Source organism: Thalassophryne amazonica, chromosome 16 (assembly GCF_902500255.1).
Source record: "Thalassophryne amazonica chromosome 16, fThaAma1.1, whole genome shotgun sequence".
Taxonomy (NCBI): Eukaryota; Metazoa; Chordata; class Actinopteri; order Batrachoidiformes; family Batrachoididae; genus Thalassophryne; species Thalassophryne amazonica.
Genome location: NC_047118.1, coordinates 45,361,767 through 45,381,696, shown reverse-complemented (window position 1 = coordinate 45,381,696; position 19,930 = coordinate 45,361,767). Strand labels below are relative to the sequence as shown.

The window sequence follows — 19,930 nt, the reverse complement described above, 5'->3', positions numbered from 1 at the left end:
TGGACACAACGCCCACATGTGCATGCCTTTCATCCTAGTCACCCCCCCCCATCCAGATGATGAAACCGACTTGGGACCGCCCCCCTCAGTGGATGAAGCTGCCGATGCACTGATGACCAGGCTGGGCTTCTTGTTGGGAGAAAAGCTGATTGGCGAAGACCCAGCATCACCTTACCAGCCCCAGGATGACGGACAGGTGGCTGATATGCGCGCGCACACACACACTGAACGAGACAGGAACTGCATTTGGCTGCAACTGCTATTGCAGTTGTGGTCAGACATTTACATACACTCATCATAGACATGAATGTCATGGTAATTTTGGGCTTTTAATCCAAATATATATACACATATTCATTTAAAGCCAGAAACAAATTTGCTGAGTGACCCAAATGTAAATTTGTTGGGTCAACATGATGAATTTGCATTCCTATTACTTAATTACCATGGTTCAGGCCAACAAGATTTGTAAGGGTAAACATAACAAAAAAAAATGTAACTAATGTAATTTTCTTGGGCCATTTAAGCTTGTTTGTTATGATGATGAGTTATTTAATCTAATAGGGTAGTTACAACTACGTTTTAAAATAGTACAGTTGATTAAATAAATTGTGTTCTTCCAACAATGTTAAGTTGACATGTAACTACTATTTTGCCAGTTCAACATGCAGAGCCACCTTGGATTTGCTGTGTCGACCCTAAATGCAAACAAGGGAACAGCTAAAGGGACTTACTTTTATTGTTACATTTATCCTTACAACTCTAGTTGGCCTGAACCATGGTGATTAAGTAACAGTGGCGCAAATTCAGAATGTTGACCCAACAAATTTACATTTATGTCACTCAAGTAATGCATTTTACTTGGGTGGAAATACTTTCCAAAATTTTATTATGTTCACTGAGCAAGTTTATTCATTTATGTATTTTGAGTGAAAGCTGGGTCCATGCCAGGAAAACAACTCATTTAAATGCAATTCTGCCAAGATCAGTGGTCAAATATCCAGCCAAAATTATGCCAGAAGCTCATTGATGGCTACCATCTCATCACTTTTCGCATGCTGCTCCTTTCTGTGTGGAGTTTACAGCAGCACTACTTCTCTAACAGCAGTTTGGAGACATAGCTTGCATTCATACCAAGCACAAGATCATTCACTCTCTTTCTGTGCAGTTCATGTAGAAAAATAAGTCATGAATGCTGATGGAAATGGTTCAAACCAATTGGTATTTCACAGATATTCCAAAAGTTGTTGTCACCACTTTTTTCAATATCCTAAAAAACAAATGCTAGAAACAGGTCTGTAGTTACTCAGAAAACCCAGATTAGTAAAGGTTGTGTTCAACCGCCAGCTGTCATTACTATTGCTTTAATTTATTATTCCTAAAGCCCCTTTCACATTGGGGCCAACGTAGAGTTGTGAAATACGGTGTATCAACTACGCTGAGTTATGCAGCCTTACATGGCAATACACTGAGGAATGCAAAGGGGTCCGCGAAATGGACGCAAAAAATTAAACATGTTTAATTTCTTAATTTAATTTTTTTCGCAGACTGTCAGTGTAGAGCTCTCTCTCTCTCTCCTGCTCTCACGCTCTCCCTGCATGGAACTTATGGAGCCATTCCCACGTACTAGATGCGCGGCACCACAAGCCAGTGTGAAAGGGGATTAAATGCAATAATGTGCATCCTGGATATATCCCATGCAGGATGCATATTATAAATAGTAAATTGTTTGTTCACAGAATTACATGTTATTGTGTCTGTTTCATTCTTGCCTGCAGAGGATCTCTCCTTCCTCTAGTCTTGCCAGTGGAAGCACCTCCCCCTGCTCCACACCACAGCCTCCTGTTGGAGGAGAAGGTACCACCATGTCAGACCCTTCCAATCCCATCTCGATCACCTCCCCCACCTCAACGCTGGAGAGCAGAGACAGCGGCATCATAGGTGATATTAATGCAGCTTTTATTGGAGACTAAAATAATGCAGTGTTTGTTTAAGAAAAACAGCTTTTAGCTGTTACCCTCACAGGCGTGTGTATATTAGCCAGACTTTGCTTCTAGTACAAAAGAAGTCACTATCTTCAAAGTCAGTGAAAAGTCCATCTCAGTCAGTGGTGCAAAAACTGATGTGTTGATAAAACATGACTGGATGAGGGATCAGAAGTAAAAAAGAGAAAAATGCATTTGTCTGACTGTCTGCAGCAACATCTTCAAAAGCAAAGAGCAATTGCATTCAGACTTGATGAATAAATTCAGTGGACCATCTCCTCACAACCCGTCATGTTAAGGTTGAAGGTCAAGGTCAAAACAGATGTCATTGTTTAAAAAGCATTGATGACCACATCTGAGGAACTCGATGAGATATTGAAACATGGTTTTCTGGATAGAACTCTGGGGAAAACAAATATATTGCACCTCTGATGTCATTGATGTCACGTGATGACATCAAGCAAAGGAAGAAAAATAAGCTGCTGATGACAAGGCACTGCATTGACAATGAGTGAGCAGGGAGCCTCTGGAGGAATAAAGTGAGAAAAAGATTTCAATACACATTTGGTGTGTGCTGATAGCAGTAAAATTCAATTATGGAGACAAAATAAGAAATTGAAAACTCCTCTTTTTTTTCTTTTTCTTTTTTTTGCTTTTCCTAACAGTATGTCAGCAATGATCACAGACAACAAATAAATGTCTGTTTCTCTGCCTTTTAGCCACACTAACGAGCTGTTCGGCTGAATCTGCGGCTGGCCGGGAGGTCAGCGGGAAACATCAAAGCGACGCTTACCATGGCAGCAGTTTTCAACTCTGGCAACAGGGTGGTCAGCCGAAAGTGGCCTCCTCTTCCTCTTCTTGTATGGTCTCAGCGGGAAGCATCAACGACAGCTTCCTGTACAAGGGGGAGGACAAAATGGCTGGCTCCACATATAGCCTGAACAAACTCCACCCAGACAGAGGCGCTATCTCCACTCACCCCTCTGGCTCCACCCACTCCATCCCTCTCTACCTCATGCCCCGCCCCAATTCAGTTGCTGGTAAGATGACCAATGTACTCTCTATTATCCCGCTCTAACGGGCAATTACAGCCTTTCCTGTTAGGAAGGAAACACATGGTCCACTCCTCTCTGTCTCTCTCTCTCTCTACCTCTCCCTCTCTCTACCTTGCTCACTCTTTCTCTTTGCTACTCTGAAAATGCAAAGAAAACTCATGTCTTTTCCAGTAATTACTTTTATCGTTTATCTATTTGTCTTTTTAAAATTAAAACATAACACTTTGGGGATGGAAGGAAATGACCCGTACAATGTGTGTCAAAATGCAGACACACATAGGATAGAGACTTGAGCCAACATTGTGTGTGGTCTCGCAGAATTGTAAATGGATTGACTGGATACATGTGGTGGTGAGTTGTATCCTGTTTTCTCTGCAGTGAACACAAGCTCTTCGTTTTTGACATTCATCAACATTTTCTTGTCTTGTTTAATTAGATTTAAAAAGGCTGGATAGCACTTCTTTGTCAATATCACAGCATATAAATACAACTTGTTGTTCTTAACATATCATTTTAACCCTCATGAATGAAGCTCTCCTGCTTCTTAGTAAACTTTTCATCAAATATCTATTAATAGATCATACACAGTGTTCTACACAAATATATGTCTTGTATTCAGAAAGCTATGATTGTTCTGAACATTTTGATATGCAACAGATGGGCAGTATTTTAATAGAAAGTATGTTAAAAGAGGAATTTCTTAAGGTGTAGTAAAACCAAGAAAATGGCAGTTGGAGCTGTAATGGAAAGGGAGGCTTAATTTTATTTGAAAATTAAGTTTTGTTCGCCATTCGTATTGGTGTCTTAGCTGTTCTTTGTATACCATGTAAATTATTTTATTATTATCATATTTTTTCATAAAGAATTCCACAATGCAACATAATGCAACAGGATCTTGGTCGCGATACATATTATTGGCCTCTTGGACCAACATTTGAACTGAAATAATCAAAAGATAGTTTCATGCATATTCATCCTTGAATGTCACTTTTTGAAACATTGTCCATACCTTGAAAAGCATTAGCACCTGAACCAGAATACTTTGTAATTGTCACGGTTTTGTTTTAATCATGACAGCATTTTCAAAATGTTTGAAAATTTAGTTTTCCTACCACCTAAAATTACATCCTTTGGTAATCCCTTTCATGGAGCCCATAACGAAATACATGCTGTGACAGATATTGGGGTGGAGGTGGCTTTCTAGAAGCAGATAGAAGATTGTGCTGAAGTTATACTGTAGGCATGCTACATTTGTTTTTATACACATCACATTGTACAAGTCTGCATACATCACCAAAGCAGGTGCTTGATCATATTTATGGGCACACGTTTATTTGCTAAAATTAATGACTGCGACCATCCTGATGTAGACTGCTGGAAGTGAGAACAGAGATTAACATTGAAAATAGACCTAGTTTTTTCAGTGTTACATTTTTAAGCTTGAGCAAATTTTCACATAAAACAAAAATACTGATAAATAGTACAAAAAAGTTGTTCCCTTATGTTCAGAGGCCAGAGAACCAGTTTTAGTAATATTTAATATTTAACACCAGTTTTGTGTGTGTGTGTGTGTGTGTGTGTGTGTGTGTGTGTGTGTGTGTGTGTGTGTGTGTGTGTGTGTGTGTGTGTGTGTGTGTGTGTGTGTGGTTAAAAAAGGGTTGTGGAGTACAGTGACTTGCGTACATTTGTCAACAAAGTCAAGGACATTGAACATTGAAGAAATGTTCAATGTCCTTGACTTTGTGGATACATTTTTATCTGTCATGAAATCAATGGATGTGTTGGTTGTAGCTCTCAAGCAAGTATGTAAGAAGCCAGTGCCTGAAGTTGCAACTGTCTTGATCAAGAATAAGATGCTGAAAGAATGCAGAAGAATAAGAGGTTTTCTGTGGCTTCCCGGACTCAGCCATCAGCAGTGTGTTTGTGTTTGTGTCTTGTGAGAGTGTCATATGTTGCCTACCTCTGCAATCACATTGATATCTCTATGAACTTTGTCTGTGAGGCCAAAAGACATTTGGGAAGAGCTTAACGAATCATAAGATTGCTGCACACAGTTATATGGTGATTTCTGAAGACAAATGTTGACGACTCCTCCTGGTGCTTCGAGGTTTACTGTATGGTTGTGAGATCTGAAGACTTGCCACTTAACTAAGACTTAACTGTATATCATTGGTTCTAGGTCTCTTCAGAGAATACTTTAAGACTATTGCCATAACTTTGTCTCAAAACAATAGTTACTTAAGGGGACCCAGATTTGATGTTCATTGGGAGGGAACATTAGATGTGACACGGCAGCTACAGTGGGGGAAATAAGTATTTGATCCCCTGTCAATTTTGCAGGTTTTCCCACCTACAAAGAATGGAGAGGTCTGTATTTTTTTATTGTAGGTACCAACCTGGTCTCATGGCAAGTTGTGATTCAGCAGCACGAAATATACATTAATCTACTGGTTTGTGATATTGTGACAAAAAGCGCCTCATTTTCGTCACGGCAGCACAAACTCATTGTAATTCATTCTGTGATGGCTGCATGAAATTAAAAGTGAAGCGGGGGGTGGTTATGGTAGGGTGGGGGGAAAGAGTAAGATTAGGTTATGGTTAAGGTTAGGGTCGGGGGTAGGAGTAGGGTTTGGAATAGTGAGTTTAAAAACCCCGTCACGAAAATTTGACTCATTTCGTCACAGGAGCACGAAAAAAAATGTGACACTGGGCTGTAGGTACACTTCAAATGTGAGAGACAGAATCTAAAAAAAAATCCAGAAAATCACATTGTATGACAGGGCTTGACATATACCAATTTGTCCCACTGACCCACAGGCCAGTAGAATTTAGAAGTTAGTGGCCCACAGTGTAGGAGCTGTTGTGAAAGTGTAGGAACACGGACCCACAACAGGGGGCGTAAATGAACGGGCAGTGGATAAGCCAAAACAGTAACAATTTAATGTTATGACGTGCACAACGGAATACAGACAATAACAGGTTTGGAAAAACAGTCAATTATATGTTGAGTGACGTGTGGGCAGGCTCGAGGATAGGAGACGTCCGTCCAGAAACGAGCCGGATCCCACACGGCTTCCACCACCAACGGATCTGAAGAACACCGGAGCCGCCAAGTCCTGGGTCCCCAGGTTGCCACCGTCTCCAGCTGTCAGACCTGGTACTGCTGGCAGAGAACAGAAACAGTACAGATGAGTGTGAGTACGCACACTCAGTAATCCCTCAGACTGTGTTCCTTAAGGAGGGAGAACCTCCACCTCCAATAACACATTTGTGCAGCTCCTGTGTAACCATTTATCTGGTTGTGGTGTGAGGCGAAGCCGTCGCAATTCACACCAAACGCCAATCCAGCAGACAAGGAAACCACCACAGGAAAACGGCTGCAAAAGAGATCAGACTATTACTCAGTTTAACTTCAGCAGAGAAATTACCTCTATGGTAGCTGATTTCTCGGCAGGGAGGTGGAGTTGCAGTCCGGCCTTTATGGTGATGGTGATGAGTAGTGGATGAGTGACAGCTGGTGCTGATGATGAGTGACAGCTGTCACTCCCGGTTGCTCCGACGCCCTCTCGTGTTTGAAGCCCACACTTCAAGCAGGGAGCCATCTTGTGGTGGTGGGCCAGCAGTACCTCCTCTTCAGCGGCCCACACAACAGGACCTCCCCCTCAATGGGCGCTGGCGCCCGACCAGGCTTGTCCGGTTGTTGTCGGTAGAAGTCGGCCAGGAGGACCGGGTCCAGGATGAAGCTCCTCTTCACCCAGGAGTGTTCTTCAGGTCCATACCCCTCCCAGTCCATCAAGTACTGGAACCCCCGGCCCTTCCGACGGACATCCAGGAGCCGGCGCACGGTCCAAGCCGGCTCCCCGTCGATGATCCGGGCAGGATGCGGAGCCGGTCCAGGGGCACAGAGTGGAGAGGTATGGCAGGGCTTGAGACGTGACACGTGAAAGACGGGATGAATCCAGCTTCACTGCAGCCGGACTGAGGACTTTGAGGATGGTGAAAGGTCCTATGAACCTGTCCTTGAGCTTTTGGGATTCCACTTGCAGGGGGATGTCCTTTGTGGATAGCCAAACCGCCTGCCTGGGCTGATATGTAGGGGCCGGGGCACGCCGGCGGTCTGCATGGGCCTTGGCCCTCGTCCGGGCTTTGAGCAGGGCAGAGCGGGCGGTATGCCACACCCGACGGCACCTCCTCAGATGGGCCTGGACCGAGGGCACCCCGACCTCTCCCTCCACTAGCGGGAACAATGGGGGCTGGTACCCCAAACACACCTCAAACGGGGAGAGGCCAGTAGCAGATGATACTTGGCTATTGTGAGCATACTCAATCCAGGCCAGATGGTTGCTCCAGGCCATCGGGTACGCGGAGGTCACGCAGGGCCTGCTCCAAATCCTGGTTCGCCCGCTCTGCCTGTCCGTTCGTCTGGGGATGGTACCCGGACGAGAGACTTACGGTGGCCCCCAGTTCCCTGCAGAAACTCCTCCAGACCTAAGAGGAGAACTGTGGACCACGATCCGAGATGATGTCCGATGGAATCCCATGCAGACGCACGACGTGGTGGACCAGGAGGTCTGCAGTCTCCTGGGCCGTCGGGAGCTTTGGGAGGGCCACGAAGTGGGCCGCCTTGGAGAACCGGTCCACTATTGTGAGGATGGTGGTCATGCCCTGGGACGGCGGGAGGCCCGTGACGAAGTCCAGGCCGATGTGAGACCAGGGGCGATGAGGCACGGGCAAAGGCTGGAGGAGGCCTTGGGCCTTATGGTGGTCGGCTTCGCCCCTGGCGCAGGTGGTGCAGGCCTGGACGTATTCCCGGACGTCGGCTTCCAGAGACGCCCACCAGAAGCGCTGCCGGACCACTGCCACGGTTATTCGCACCCCTGGATGGCAGGAGAGCTTGGAACCGTGACAGAAGTCTAGGACTGCAGCCCTGGCCTCTGGTGGGACATACAACTTGTTCTTCGGACCAGTCCCCAGGTCTGGGTTCCGTGTCAGGGCCTCCCGGACAGTCTTCTCCACGTCCCAGGAGAGGGTGGCCACGACAGTGGACTCGGGGATGATGGTTTCCGTTGGGTCTGACAGCTCGGTCTTGACTTCCTCCTTGTGCACCCGGGACAGGGCGTCAGATCGTTGGTTCTTCATCCCGGGGCGATATGTGATCTGAAAGTCAAAACGCCCGAAGAACAGTGACCAGCGGGCTTGCCAGAACTGGTGCAGTCGAGAACCGGCGTTTCAACTCCCTAAACGCGGCTTTGCACCGATCCGACCAGGTGAAGGGGACCTTAGTGGAGGTCAGGGCTGTCAGGGGGCTAACTACCTGACTGTAGCCCTTGATGAAACTCTGGTAAAAATTTGCAAAACCGAGGAACTGTTGCAGTTTCCTACAGTTTGTTGGTTGGGGCCAGTCTCTCACCGCCGCAACCTTGGCCGGATCAGGGGCGACGGAGTTGGAGGAGATTATGAACCCCAGGAAGGACAAAGAAGAGCGGTGGAACTCGCACTTCTCGCCCTTCGCAAACAGCCAGTTCTCCAACAACCGCTGCAGGACCTGACGTACATGCTTGACATGGGTCTCAGGATCCGGAGAAAAGATGAGTATATTGTCCAGATATACGAAGACAAACCGATGCAGGAAGTCCCGCAAGACGTCATTAACCAAGGCCTGGAACGTCGCGGGCACATTGGTGAGGCCGAACGGCATGACCAGGTACTCAAAGTGACCTAACGGGGTGTTAAATGCCGTCTTCCACTCATCTCCCTTCTGGATCCGAACCAGGTGGTACGCATTCCTAAGATCGAGTTTGGTGAATATTTGGGCTCCATGCAGGGGCGTGAACACCGAATCCAACAGGGGCAACGGGTATCGATTGCGAACCATTATTCCGTTCAGCCCTCTATAATCGGTGCATGGATGGAGTCCGCCGTCCTTCTTACCCACAAAAAAGAAACCTGCACCCATCGAGGAGGTGGAGTTCCGGATCAACCCGGCAGCTAATGAGTCCCGGATGTAGGTCTCCAATGATTCGCGTTCCGGACGTGAGAGGTTGTACAGCCTGCTGGACGGGTACTCAACGCCCGGGATCAAATCAATGGCGCAATCGTACGGTCGGTGCGGGGGAAGAGTGAGTGCCACATCTTTGCTGAAGACGTCAGCAAGATCATGGTACTCCTCCGGTACCGCCGTCAGATTGGGGGGGACTTTGACCTCCTCATTAGCTGTCACACCAGGCGGAACTGAGGATCCTAGACATTCCCGGTGGCAGGTTTTGCTCCACTGAGCCACAACCTCAGACGGCCAATCAATCCGGGGATTGTGCTTTATCATCCAAGGATAACCCAAAATCACACGGCAGGTGGACGGTGTTACAAAAAACACAATTTCTTCCCTGTGATTACCAGACACAACCAACGTCACGGGCTGTGTCTGGTGTGTGATTAGAGGAAGAAGGGTGCCATCTAGTGCCCGTACCTTTAAAGGTGAAGGTAGAGCCACTAGAGGGAGCCCGACTTCCCTTGCCCATCTGCTGTCCAGCAGATTCCCTTCCGACCCCGTGTCTACCAGTGCTGGGGCGTGAAGGGTCAGATCCCCACTCAGGATCGTATCTGGGATGCGTGCGGATTTACGGGGTTTCCCTGCGTGCGTGTTATGGCCCACCCTTAGCCCAGTTTCTTAGGGCAGGCGTTGTCGTTTAACCGCTTGGGGCAGTTCCTCTGTAGGTGCTCACTCGAGCCACAGAAAAAACACTCCCCGCGGGCCAGCCACCGTTGTCTGTTATTTGATTTGACTTTGGCGCTGCTCGTGTCCATAGCTTCGTCAGCAGGGGGAGCTGTTGCCACACAGGAGACTCTGGCTGTGGAGCGTGGGGACGGCGGCACCCTTTCGGACCCGGAAGGAACAGGGACGGCTCATGCCCGGCCACGCCCTCCGCCCTGCTCCCGACGATGTTCCTCTAATCAGTTATCTAATCGTATAACCAGATCAACAAGCCCATCAAAATCCCGCGGTTCGTCCTTAGCCAGCAGGTGCTCCTTCAGGACCGGAGACAGTCCGTTTACGAAGCTGGCGCGGAGTGCAATGTTATTCCAGCCGGACCTCGCAGCCGCGATGCAGAAGTCGACTGCATACTCCGCTGCACTCCGACGCCCCTGTCTCATTGACAGCAGCACGTTCGAAGCAGTCTCGCCTCTATTGGGGTGATCAAAAACCTGTTTAAACTCCCTCACAAACCCAGTATATGTCGTTAGAAGCCGTGAATTTTGCTCCCAGAGCGCCGTAGCCCAGGCGCGTGCCTCTCCTCGAAGCAAATTTATTACATAAGCCACCCGGCTAGCGTCTGACGTGTACATGACGGGACGCTGTGAAAAGACGAGCGAGCACTGCATCAAGAAGTCCGCGCACGTCTTGACACAGCCTCCGTACGGCTCCGGAGGGCTTATGTATGCTTCAGGGGATGGTGGGGGGGTTCGTTGAATGACCAGCGGAATGTCTGTCTCTGGCACTCGGTCAGCAGGAGGAGGTGCTGCAGCAGCGCCCTGAGCATGTGCTTCCACCTGGGCGGTGAGAGCCTCCATCCTCCGATTGAGAATAACGTTCTGCTCGATAACTAAGTCCAACCGAGCAGTAAAAGCGGTTAAGATTTGCTGCAGCTCACCTAACACGCCTCCTGCTGGCGCCTGTGCACCTCGTTCTTCCATTGGCTGTTCAAGCGATGGGTTGACGCCCTCCGGGATCCATGGCGCTGGCCGAGAAACCCTGTTGTGAAAGTGTAGGAACACGGACCCACAACAGGGGGCGTAAATGAACGGGCAATGGATAAGCCAAAACAGTAACAATTAATGTTATGACGTGCACAACGGAATACAGACAATAACAGGTTTGGAAAAACAGTCAATTATACGTTGAGTGACGTGTGGGCAGGCTCGAGGATAGGAGACGTCCATCCAGAAACGAGCCGGATCCCACACGGCTTCCACCACCAACGGATCTGAAGAACACCGGAGCCGCCAAGTCCTGGGTCCCCAGGTGGCCACCGTCTCCAGCTGTCAGACCTGGTACTGCTGGCAGAGAACAGAAACAGTACAGATGAGTGTGAGTACGCACACTCAGTAATCCCTCAGTCTGTGTTCCTTAAGGAGGGAGAACTTCCACCTCCAATAACACATTCGTGCAGCTCCTGTGTAACCACTTATCTGGTTGTGGTGTGAGGCGAAGCCGCCGCAATTCACACCAAACGCCAATCCAGCAGACAAGGAAACCACCACAGGAAAACGGCTGCAAAAGAGATCAGACTATTACTCAGTTTAACTTCAGCAGAGAAATTACCTCTATGGTAGCTGATTTCTCGGCGGGGAGGTGGAGTTGCAGTCCGGCCTTTATGGTGATGGTGATGAGTAGTGGATGAGTGACAGCTGGTGCTGATGATGAGTGACAGCTGTCACTCCCGGTTGCTCCGACGCCCTCTCGTGCTTGAAGCCCGCACTTCAAGCAGGGCGCCATCTTGTGGTGTGGGCCAGCAGTACCTCCTCTTCAGCGGCCCACACAACAGGAGCACTGGCCCATGGTTTTGCGTGCGAGAGTTCATGATATTCCACCCTAAAATCCTGCAAATAAAACTGCCTATATAATATAAACCAATCCAGAAAAACATAAAATAGTCTATGGACCATGAAGTTAAAAAAAATAATAGAATTTATCAGAGGGCATTCTCAAGTGTAAAAAAATAAAGTGACTCATAAATTTAGAGGGCATTTTTTAGCAACCCTCAGAGTTGGCTAACTCACAGTCAGAAATGTAAAATACAGATGTAGGTCCATATCAAAAAGTATGCCTTGTCTGGATTGGAGTTATTGATGTAAAAATTGAAAAAAATATGCTTGGCTCCTTTGCTAATGTTGTCACCGTGGAGTTTCCACAAAGGCAAGCTGGTTAGACTTTTAAACTAGCTTCAAAACAGCCGGGGTCTACCAGGACCAAGCATATACTTTACTCACTTGTCAGCATACGATGGATAGGCCCTACAGATTTGGCAGAAAACCTCATTCTTCTCTTGGTCATGACCAAGCCACTCTCTTCCTCTTGTTTCTTTCATATAGTCTGTCTCTCTCCCTTAACTCATCATCACTAAGCTTCCTCTTCTGGCCAATTCCTTTAGCAAAACTCTTTCCTGGTTGTTGTCCAGATTTGGGTGGTTGTAGTGTAAACGTATTTCAGTTTGAATTTCAAAGCATTATGTTAGATTTGTGTCTTGTTTGTCTTCGTTTCCTGCAGCTTCCCGCGCATTTAAAGATGCTAACGAACAATGCAGAGGATCGGTGATGGAAATGGCCGAACGCACGCTCCACGCATCGACAACATACATGTCAGACATTTCCTGTAGTTCTTGACCAAGTTTTCACACATTGCAACAGGGATTTTGGTCCACTCCTCCATACAGATCTTCTCCATATCATTCAGATTTGGAGTTTCAGCTCCCTCCAAAGATTTTCTATTAAGTTCAGGTCTGGAGACTGGCCAGGCCACTCCAGGACCTTGAAATGCTTCTTACGGAGCTCCTCCTTAGTTGCCCTGGCTGTGTGTTTGGGGTCATTGTCATGCTGGAAGACTCAGCCACAACCCAATACTCTTACTGAGGGACGGAGGTTGTTTACCAAAATCTCACAATACATGACCCCATCCATCCTCCCTTCAATACGGTGCAGTCGTCCTGTTCCCTTTGCAGAAGAGCACCCCCAGAGTATGATGTTTCCACCCCCATGCTTCATGGTTGAGATGGTTTTCTTGGGGTTGTTCTCGTCCTCTAAACACAGCAAGTGGAGTTGATTCCAAAAACCTATTTTGGTCTCATCTGACCACATGTCCTTCTCTCATGCCTCCTCCGGATCATCCAGATGGTCACTGGTGAACTTCAAATGGTCCTGGACATCTGCTGGTTTGAGCAGGGGGACCTTGCTGCTCTGCAGGATTTTAAACCATGACAGTGTAGTGTGTTACTAATGTAATCTTTGTGACTGTGGTCCCAGCTCTCTTCAGGTCATTGACCAGGTCCTCCTGTGTAGTTCTGAGCTTTCTCAGAATCATCCTTACACCACGAAGTGAGATCTTGCATGGAATCCCAGACCGAGGGAGATTGACAGTCATCTTGTGTTTCTTCCACTTTCTAATAAATAATCATAACAGTTGTTGTCTTCTACCAAGCTGCTTGCCTGTTGTCCTGTAGTCCATCCCAGCCTTGTGCAGGTCTGCAGTGTTGTCCCTGATGTCCTTAGACAGCTCTTTGGTTTTGGCTATGGTGGACAGGTTGGAGTGTGATTGATTGAGTGTGTGAACAGGTGTCTTTTATACAGGTAACAAGTTCAAACAGGTGCAGTTAATACAGGTTAAGAGTACAGAATAGGAGAGCTTCTTAAAGAAAAAACTAACAGGTCTGTGAGAGACAGAATTCTTGCTGGTTGGTAGGGGATCAAATACTTATTTCATGCAATAAAATGCAAATTAATTATTTAAAAGTCATACAATGTGATTTTCTGGATTCTTTTTTTAGATTCTGTCTCTCACAGTTGAAGTGTACCTAGTATAAAAATTACAGACCTCGCCATTCTTTGTAGGTGGGAAAACCTGCAAAATTGACAGGGGATCAAATACTTATTTCCCCCACTGTATGTAATACATTTTCTGAGCATCATCCACTACAGTGGTGCCTTGTAGCTTATGATCCCACCAAATGAATAAGACAAAGGGGACAGCTATGTACAGTAATACCTAGTTTAGGCCTTTTTACTATTTTGATTATTCTAAAGTGTATTGTTAGTAGCCCAGTAGCAGACTACAGTGTTGGCATTCTAGGTTGTGCCCGAACAATCTTTGAGACTTGGAATGATAAAATCATCGGGACACACTAGACAAATTCTAGGGTAACCGTAGAAACTTCTGTCTCCTCTTTAAATCTGGAAACCCTTCAGGAGAGGACCATGTGTTACTGCTGATGCTTTGGTTGCTTTCCCAAAGTCAACATCTTGTGCATCAGCTTGTTTTCTATGGTGTGGTTGTGACAAAATCACCACACCATGTTTATTTTGTGTGGTTTCCTGTATTGATTGTTATGGAGTATATTTTATAGCTCTGACCATTGACCAATCTATTTTCAGTGCAGTTAATGTTGGCTGCTTGCAAAGGAATACTGTGGGTTGTCAATTATCAAACAGCAGACTGTCCTTCCTTCTCTTTCTTTAGCCACTAGCTCTGCACACCTTGAAGATCTGGCCTATCTGGACCAGCAACAGAGGATAATCCCTTCAAGAACTTCACTCAGAATGCCAAGACAGAATTCTGGGAGTCAGCAGGATCACAGAGGTACACATGTACCATGTTCAAGTACATGAAAATAGAAAAACACAGACATGAACAGTTTGGGGGGAGTAACTAGTTATATATAATGGAATTCCATAATTAAATTACAAAATAAATGTAATTGTAATCCATTACCGTTTCTGAGGAAAAATACAGTGCATCTGGAAAAGTATTCATAGCGCTTCACTTTTCCCAAATTTTATTCTGTTACAGACTCATTCCAAAATGGAGCAAATTCATTTTTTCTCTCAAAATTCTAGTCATGACACCCCATAATAATGAATGAAGAAAGATGACCCGTTGCCGCAGTCTGAGGTCAAGAGCGCCCTGGAGCAGGTTTTCATCCAGGATGTCTCTGTACCTTGCTGCATTCATCTTTCCCTCAATCCTGACTAGTCTTCACTGTAGGGATGGTGCCTGGTTTCCTCCAAACATGACGCCTGGTATTCACGCCAAAGAGTTCAGTCTTTGTTTCATCAGACCAGAGAATGTTGTTTCTCATGGTCTGAGAGTCCTTCAGGTGCCTTTTGGCGAACTCGAGGTGGGCTGCCATGTGCCGTTTACTAAGGAGTGGCTTCCATCTCGCCACTCTACCATACAGGCCTGATTGGTGGATTGCTGCAGAGATGGTTGTCCTTCTGGAAGGTTCTCCTCTGTCCACAGAGGAATGCTGGAGCTCTGACAGAGCAACCATCTGGGTCTTGGTCACCTCCCTGACTATGGCCCTTCTCACCCGATTGCTCAGTTTAGACAGGCGGCCAGGTCTAGGAAGAGTCCTGGTGGATCCAAACCTCTTCCATTTACGGAAGATGGAGGCCACTGTGCTCATTGGGACCTTCAAGCAGCAAAATGTTTCTGCAGCCTTCCCCAGATTTGGGCCTTCAGCCAATCCTGTCTTGGAGGTCTACAGTCAATTCCGTTGACTTCATGCTTGGTTTGTGCTCTGACATGCACTGTCAACTGTGGGGCCTTATATGTAGACAGGTGTGTGTCTTTCCAAATCATGTCCAATCATCTCAATTTACCCCAGGTGGACTCCAATTAAGCTGTAGAAACATCTCAAAGATGATCAGTGGGAACAGGATGCACCTGACCTCAGTTTGCCACTAGATTTATTGACTTTTTGACCTTGATCTAGCAACTAGCGATAAATCTGGTAACTTTTTTCCACACAAACCGGTCAGTTCTATAACAATGGAATTGACTGGAATGTTGTTGCTCGGGGGACACAAACATGGAGGACACTGGGAGATGCAGGGGAGGAACAGACGTTCTCCATGCACTCCTTATTCAAGTTATATTGAAAAAGTTTTAATAAATGGTGACAGTTGTCATTGTTGTATGCCAGGTTTAAATGTATGTTGTTGTTGTTTTTCACCTTCATTGACCAGTTTAACATATTTGCTTGAAAAGTGGTTCCACTACTTATTACATTTTTAACAGCATATCTAGTAATCTGTAACCTAATACATTTCAAAAGTAACCTTCCCAACACTGTAATACTTACATAAACTGTCTCACAATCCTCTTCCCTTGCAGTTTGTTTTACGTCATCTCTCAACCTGAAGCCACTCTACTTTGAGGTTCCCAGTCTATCGTGTGATTGGCTGTTTACTGGCAGGGAGTGGCTCTTCCAGGAAGTGGATGCCTGTCTCAGCAGCAGTGACCCATCAGTTAATCGTGGTGTGGTGATTGTTGGCAACATGGGCTATGGAAAAACAGCCATTGTCTCCCATTTGGTGGCACTCAGCTGTCATGGAAACCGCATGTCGCCAAAATCTGGTGGCAACCAGATCACACTCAAATGTAAGAAGACACAAAGCAGAAAGACAGGATGCTATGAATGCAGATGAGATGTTTCTAATATTTTACATCAAGTTACTGATGTTAACCCAAAACAACAGCTCAGAATAGCTAGCACCTTGAAATTACAGTCACACTCATTTATGCGACTTGTGTATGGATTCATCGTGACTAGAATGAGAGATACTTCATGCTGAGACAGTCTCAGAATGAAATAGTGCTAGTGTTATTCTGAAAATATTACTGCAACATCATGAACGGGTGACATGGTGGATTAGTGGTTAGCACTGTTGCTTCACAACAAGAAGGTCGTGGGATTGCTTCCCACAGTGCCCTTTCTGGGTGGAGTTTGCATGTTGTCTCCATCTTTGCTCTGGTTTCCTCCCATTTCCAAAGACATGCAGGTTAGGTGAACGGGTGACTCTAAATTGACTGCCAGTGTGAATGTGTTTGTCTGCCTACATGTGACCCTGCAATTAGGGATGGGTATTGATAAGATTTTATCGATATTAATGCCATTATCAATTCCGCTTATCAATCCGATTCCTTATCAAATCCCTTATCGATACTTCTTGTGAATTTTCTGTGTCCTAAAAGTAGGCTTTACAGGTTTTCTATGTAAACAACATTTTAAATTGGTCACTGGATCCTTGATCTCTGAGCTGAGCTCAGTCGGCTGCTGCACATCAGCGCAGGATGTTTGGTTTTGGGAGGAAAAAACGTTTTTGATCGATTGCCCTTTGTTGTATTACAAACATTTGGAAAGAGGTGTTCAATTGATTTAAACTGAGTTTTGCTTTGAAGTTTTGAAGTATGTAGAGAAATGATCATTTTCCTGACAAACGCCCCCCAAAAACAACGGCCACTCTGAAGGACCCAATAAGGGAATCGTTGAAGCAAAAGGCTATTGATATCGGTGGATCAAATCATTTCTTAATGATACCCAAAAAGAACCGGTCCTTGATACTCATCCCTAGTCACACCAAATTAGTTGTAAAATGTGTCATGAAGAGGAAAAACATATTATTAAGTCAAACCAGTCTATAACGTATTATTTTTGATTTTTTTGATATTTTTTGATTTTTTGTACACTGCCTCTTGCCCAATGACCACTGGAACTGGCGCCAGCTCCCCTGTGACCCTCCATTGGTATAAGCAGGTGTAGAAAATGAATGAATAAATGGACATCATGAACAGTATATTTGCTAGGTGCTTAAATTGGTGGCAGAGGTTCATAAAAGTCACAAAGCAGGGGCACTCAGATCCAAAAACAAAACAACTTCAGGTGTGAGGTAAGAAGGCTGTCAGTGGTTCATAATACACATTTGCCTCCATTTAACTGTCTTCTGTATTATTCATTGTGGAGGACAGAAACAAAGTAGTACTAACATTCCACAGCCACAGTGCCAGAGACCCCTTTCCCATATGGAACTAGTTATGGAAAATAATCATGTCAGAAACAGGAGAGATTTATATTCCCACATGAGTTTTCCTCATTGAGGATTCCTGTATTTGTTTCTTTGGCAAACAAGCAAACAACCAGTTGGGACAGTACAGCCTAGTAACAGGACAGGATGATCTTTTTAATAATGTGTGAAATGGGCATTTTAAAAGAACACAAACAACTTTTAGTACATGTGAGAAAGAAACTTTCTGGACATAAATTGTTTGTATTTTAATTTGGATTTCAATTGTAGCAGTATTCTAATATTATTCTGTGCTCCCACTGCAGATGGAGAATCTATTCCTTTGTCAAATGCTTCCCTCAGAAGAGGAGAAGGAGAAGATGATGGAGGAGGAGGTGGCTGTACTCAGAATCCAGAGATGAAGAGGAGACAGGAGGAGGCACTGAAGAGGCTTGCAGCACAGGTAGCATAGCTTGTACCTCTAAAACAGACATATCACAGAATAGATTAACAAGGGGATAAGTAGTTGGACTACCAATGTAGACCAGGGTTCGATTCATGTTAGTACATGCTATCGAGAAAGCCTCAGGGCCTATACAGGACTTCTTCTTTAATTGAAATTTAACAACTGTACTCTTACACATACTGAAATTCACAAATTAATTCAACAATATTCTGATCACTTCTCTCTTTCTTTGTCTGTGTTTCCAGGTAGTTTCATATCATTTCTGCCAGGCTGACAACTGTTACACATGTCTGGTTCCGGAGTTCGTCCACAACATGGCAGTGATGCTAAGTGACGCCCCTCAATTGTCTGCCTATCGGGAGCTACTTTATCGTTCACCACAGCTACAGAGCACCCTAAGTCTTCGCTCCTGCATTCAAGATCCAAATTCTGCCCTCCAGAGAGGAATACTGGAGCCACTGGATGCCCTCTACAGAGGTAACTATCCAACAAGTGGCAAACTAAGGAAGAGTTAACATGCCAGGGTACCATACCATCAGTTCATATTCAGTGTGACTTGATGTAGCAGCCACAGGTGTTAGGAAATACAGTGAAATTGAAGATATTTGGCTTAGTCTCCTGTAGGTGTATACCTCGTTTGTGTTTTGGGGAAGTAGTATCTGAGTTACCATTTCGATGTTCTTCTGAATATTTCAGGGGCCCTTTTATTGGGTGGGATGGTGAAGGTTTTTAGTCAGTGTGTCTCATACCTGGATCAAGATGCAAGTCAGTATCCTGTGTTATGAAAGTTTGGAAAGTTCGAAAGCAAAGATGATCTTGATTCTGCCATCCACAAACTACAGCAACAGGAGCAAAATTTATTCTCCACTGTTCTATTTCACTAATGTCTTTTGCTTTGATTTCGTTCCTTTATTGTTGATTCTACAGAAAGGAAGCTGCATGCGGACAGCGGGCGGCTTATTATACTGATTGACGGACTAACGAGGCAGAGTTCCACGCCCAGATTACGGCGATACACTGACTTCCTTTTTGTCTCGTAACATCCTGAATTTTCCTTCCTGGTTGAAGGTCATTACCACGGTTAGGACGAGTCAGCAGGGTAAACGCCTATAATGTATCCACAACAGTGTCATCAGGTTAAATTCAAACTCTTTACATTATAGTTCTGCAAATTAAGGTGCATTTTCCAGCTTCACAATGTTTAACATGATGTGCGCTGATCTGTAAGACTTCATGATGTGGTACGGCATGATGTGTCGTCATGGGCCGGGCAGACTCATAACTCCATGTGACCTTCTGCCAACTAAACGTGAGTATTCCAGGCGATATGTGAGGGGAAAAACGTGGCCCATACTAGACCAACAGGCTGTCATGAACACAAGACAAAGTCCACCAGACTGCAACCGAGAGACAGTCAGGATCGTGTGGCCGTTCATATTCATTGTCCAAATTCATAATGATGAAAAACGCATAATACAGCCTGTATTTAAGATGTTGGCATGCTTTCCCTCATACCAAACAAGCAGTAGATGCATTATGATGACCTTTTGTCTGGCATCATAACATATTTGTGACATTTTGTACTGACATGATGACAGTATGTGGGGATTCTTACTGTCATTTTGTTGGTTGAGATGAGGTCATAGCATTTTTCACACTGCTATGGTGTAGCAAAATAATAATAATAATAAAAAAAAAAAAACAGGCTTATTTAGGGTCTGCTCCTTTCTCTGCTCCTGACCAAGGCAGTTGGTCTCCGGGCGACGGACTGTAGCTCCCCACTGCTCCTAGTGGCTGGATTGTGTCTAACTGTAATTAGGATGAGTTAAATGCAGAGGACAAATATCATATGTATATATGTGCAATGACAA

General features: G+C 45.4%; 1 pseudogene; it reads left to right on the top strand.

Moving 5' to 3' along the window:
* The window catches only part of LOC117527209, a 65,971-nt pseudogene that overhangs the window by 17,683 nt on the left and 28,358 nt on the right, over positions 1-19,930 (top strand).